This window comes from Triticum dicoccoides, chromosome 5B (genome assembly GCF_002162155.2).
Source record: "Triticum dicoccoides isolate Atlit2015 ecotype Zavitan chromosome 5B, WEW_v2.0, whole genome shotgun sequence".
Classification (NCBI taxonomy): domain Eukaryota; kingdom Viridiplantae; phylum Streptophyta; class Magnoliopsida; order Poales; family Poaceae; genus Triticum; species Triticum dicoccoides.
Genome location: NC_041389.1, coordinates 708,241,264 through 708,246,176, shown reverse-complemented (window position 1 = coordinate 708,246,176; position 4,913 = coordinate 708,241,264).

Here is a 4,913-nt window from a genome sequence, read left to right as displayed (position 1 = left end):
ATATGGAGATCATTCGATCTTATTTTGTGACCAAACTTTGCAAGGATGTAAAACATTTCCTCATAATCAATGCCACAAAGTTTCATATTTTTCTACCTTAATATCATTACTATGCAGTGTGATATTTGACATTAGAGTTCCAAGTGTGTGCATCCTTTGACTCCATAATTAATTTTATAGTTATCGTATAATGCATGATTATAATTCAGCTATTACAAGCCTAGGTACACTTAATTCAAATCCCAACAATGGTATATTCATAGCTTTATCGTTTGCCCTGTTGCTTTCATGGTTTTCCTACAAGATAATGGCCAACAACATTAATTTTTGTACTATTACATCTACTATCTAGCAACAATATGTGCTTCCAATTCTTGCTTATCCAATATTTACTTCTGGCCATCTGTTATGTACATTCAATTACTCCAATATTTACTTTCTTATTCTTTTGCAGTGTTGATGATGTCTTGGACCAATTAATTAATTAATTAATCTTCAAGATTGTGCAGAATTTTTTAGGTATTACTAGCAGGACTTGTGTGAAGAGTAGTTTAGGTCTACCGTGCTGCAGAATTTATTAGGTCTTGCCAGTCTGTAGACTAAAATAGACGTGCGTCCATGCACTGCTGCCTAAGGACTTCACCATGAAAAGCGACGCCACTACCTGGCTCTCACCGATGGCTCACCCCACAGTAGATGCACTTTGGGACTAAGTTTGTCCTATAATCTCTAACATTGAGGGATGCACCGAGGACACCTGCAGCTGATGTGCTCCCGCGTGATCACGTATCAACCTGTATATACTAATCGATGAATTAAATACTAAGTAACTGAAAACGCATTTTCCCGATGAAAGTTAACACACCTTAAGCTTGAATCCTTGATGCATCATGTTTTTTATGTCTGAAGGTTTTAACACCGGTGCATACAAATTCTTCTGAATTATTGTTATTTCCACTTCTACACAATATTATTGATATTGACTAAATATGCACTTTTCTAACTACAACATTGTAAAATTTCTAACTTCGGGTAGTAAAAGAGAAAACATTATTTGATAAGAGAAGCAAATCTGATATAGAAGATCAATATTAGAAATTTATGAGCGATGTAAAGGTTCATGTACAAGCTAAACCATTGTTTTGGACATTTCAGGTTTCAAGTTAGGAAAAGGACAGGGTCTACAAGCTCATGCATATCATATTAAATTCAAGGGCACGGCGAAGTAATGAATCAACAAGCAATATAGATGTTGATCAGAAATACGCTTTCTGACCGACAAGAGGTTGAAAAGTCTCTGTAGATTACCTGGATAAATGATTTATTCTACTGATTGATCCATTATGAACATACTTTGTATGTTTTAGTGTAACACAAAACTATGTTCGCATAAGTCTTATGTTGGTAAATATAATTATATATGGTTACAATTTTCCCTTAGAAAAATCGAATACTATGTTCTCATAATTGCAATTAATAAATTCTAGCCCGCGCATCGAGCGGGCCACTCTGCTAGTTGATAGAAAATTATGAGACTATCTAGGCATGATCATGTATATAGGCATCACGTCCATAACAAGTAGACCGACTCCTGCCTGCATCTACTACTATTACTCCACACATCGACCGCTATCCAGCATCCATCTAGAGTATTAAGTTCATAAGAACAGAGTAACGCATTAAGAAAGATGACATGATATAGAGGGATAAACTCAAGCAATATGATATAAACCCCATCTTTTTATCCTCGATGACAACAATACAATACGTGTCTTGCAACCCTTTCTGTCACTGGGTAAGAACACCGCAAGACTGAACCCAAAGCTAAGCATTTCTCCCATGGCAAGAAAGATCAATCTAGTAGGCCAAACCAAACCGATAATTCGAAGACACTTGCAAAGATAACTCAATCATACATAAAAGAATTTAGAGAAGATTCAAATATTATTCATAGATAAACTTGATCATAAAACCACAATTCATCGAATCTCGACAAACACACTGCAAAAAAAGATTACATCGAATAGATCTCCACAAGAGAGGGGAAGATCATTGTATTGAGATCCAAAAAGAGAGAAGAAGCCATCTAGCTAATAACTATGGACCCGAAGGTCTGTGGTAAACTACTCACAACTCATTGGAGGGGCTATGGTGTTGATGTAGAAGCCCTCCGTGGTGGAATCCCCCTCCGGCAGAACGCCGGTGACGGCTCCAAGATGGGATCTCGCGGATACAGAAGGTTACGGTGGTGGAAATATTTCTTCGGTGGCCCCCTGGATGTTTTCGGGGTATGTAGGCTTATATAGGAGGAAGAAGTACGTCGGTGGCCGCCCGAGGGGCCCACGAGATAGGGGGCGCGCCCTGTAGGGGTGGGCGCGCCCCCACCCTCGTGGCTGCCTCGGCTGCTTCTTGACTTGCACTCCAAGTCCTCTGGATCACGTTCGTTCCAAAAATCACGCTCCCGAAGGTTTCTTTCCGTTTGGACTCCATTTGATATTCCTTTTCTTCAAAATGCTGAAATAGGCAAAAAAAAAACAACAATACGGGCTGGGCCTCCGGTTAGTAGGTTGGTCCCAAAAATGATATAAGTGTGTAAAATAAAGCCCATAGACATCCAAAATAGGTAATATAATAGCATGGAACAATCAAAAATTATAGATACGTTGGAGACGTATCAACGCGCGAGCATCGACGACGATGACTTAAGGAGTAAAGAACATTTGAGGCAGTTGCTCCTGACAAAGTTGCACAAGAGATTCAAGTTCCCCAACCGGGATGATAGCATAGATCAACCGTGGGATGATCCGAAGATGAAAAAGATTAACAATCATGCCATGGGCATGTTCATCAATGATTTGGCCTCTTGGAAAGGGAGGGTGAAACGGGCTATTGAGGCTGATGAACCCCTGTTCAAGATTCTGGAGGAAAATCCGACACTTACGGAAGAGGAGGTTGAAAAGTTCAAGGACACTTGCGCTACCGAGGCAGCCAAGGCTAAGGCTACGAAATTCAAGAGCCTTCAGCAAAGGAACACGGGGAAGCATCACCTCGGAAGCCGTGGCTACCTTGGCAAAAGGCCCATATGGGATAAGGAGGATGCGGAACGTGAAGCCGCAGGTCTCCCAGGCCCCTTCGCGAAGTTCACCAACCCCTTGGAGCGTGACTTCATCAGGGCCCACTACAAGTGGGACAAGAAAAGGAAGGTTTTTTACACGGACGAGATCACAAGGAGATTGATTAGATTACTGGTAATTGTTCTTTTACCACCTTACATTTAGCTCCTGATCAAGTCAACTACACATTCGTAAACGGTTCACGTTCCTTCTACACTAGAAGCAACACCAGCTTGAAGCCGAAAGCCCTACCTCGCCAATGAGGCCCAAGTGGGACACCCCTCTCAACCGGGCCTTGAACGAACTTAAGGGACTCCCTTTGGGCCAGCGGCCGCAATATGGACGTGTGCACGGCGCCGGAGACGGCGCCACGTGGAAGGTGTTTTACAACGAGGGCCCGGAGGCCAAGAAGTAGAAAAGGAAGTTTAGTCAGGCGGACATCAACGAGAAGGTGAAGCTTGTAGTCAAGAAAAAAGTAGCTGATGATGCGCAAAAAGCAGCCGAGGAGAAACATGATTTGCTAAAGCAGGCAGTAGATGCAGCTAAAAATGCATGCAGAAACGATTTCGCTACTAACTTGGTCCCGGTTATCATAAACTGGATGAAGGAAAGTCCATACAAGATGGTACATGATTTCCCCATGCCCAGTTTCGTTGGGAGCAACTTGGTGAACAACACCACCGCACCATCATCTGCTCATGCAACCGGGCCTGCTCTCGCACCCGCACCCACACCCGCACCTGCACCCACTCATAGCAGCCCGTCCTTAGTCTCTGGCGCGCTAGGCGGGCCGTCGTCTTTGGCTGAGCTCAATACCCTCATGGTAATTACATGTCGCACCAACATATATATCTAGAATATTCCATTTATGTTGCCTTTCAGATGTTTTACGCCGCAGACATGTGTTTGCAGGCCGAGGAAACCCCGTGCACCATACTCTACTTGATCAAAGGCCAGAAGGGGGAGTGGGAAAGGGGTGATAACGAACCCCTTGCAACCCACGTTCCACAACCAGCCGATGCCCGCTGGGCACTTCAGGGTTAACTTGTCCAGTGTGAAATTGGGGCATGAGGATTTGCCTCCTCCAGTACGGCATGGGGGAGAGGACGACGAGACCCCGCTGCAGATTGGAAGCTGCAAGGGTTGGGTGGTGCTATGGCCGAAGACTCTTCTTCGTCTAGAGCCGGCGGAGAGCACACTAATAACCACAAATCAAAAAGCATGTATGGAGACCACCACCCCGCCTACGCAGTTACCAGCTCCTGTAGTACTGGGTGAGAGCGGCGGACGACGTGATGAAGGGGGTCCAATAGTGGCTGATGTAATTGGCCCCGTAGAACAAAGAATGGATGATGAGATGGAGGAAACTGTGGACCCAATGGATTTCCTCAATACAGGTGCCTATGATGATGAGATATGATGAGTCAGCCATACAACGAATCGGGCTATCAGCACGCTGATGAGGATATGCATGATTTGCTCGGGAAGGAACGTCCTAGCTAGGATTGCAAGAAGTCTCTCTTCATGAAATCCTCACAGGACACGCCTGAAGATGCCGCCTCACCACAAGCTCAACTAGTCGGGGGTCGTACAGTGCTTAGCCCGGCAACACTGGGGTAGGGGTTAAGGAAGGGTCTGGAAGGCCTGCCCAAGAAAAAGGAGAGGAAGAGATCAGGGAAGATAGGCTTAGGTGCTTGCAAACAAGCCAGAGCACATAGCGGCCAGTCAGTGGATTCTGAAGAGGTACCTATCAAAGGTGCGGCCATGTTCCATGTCACGGGCGAGCCAATGCTACTGCCG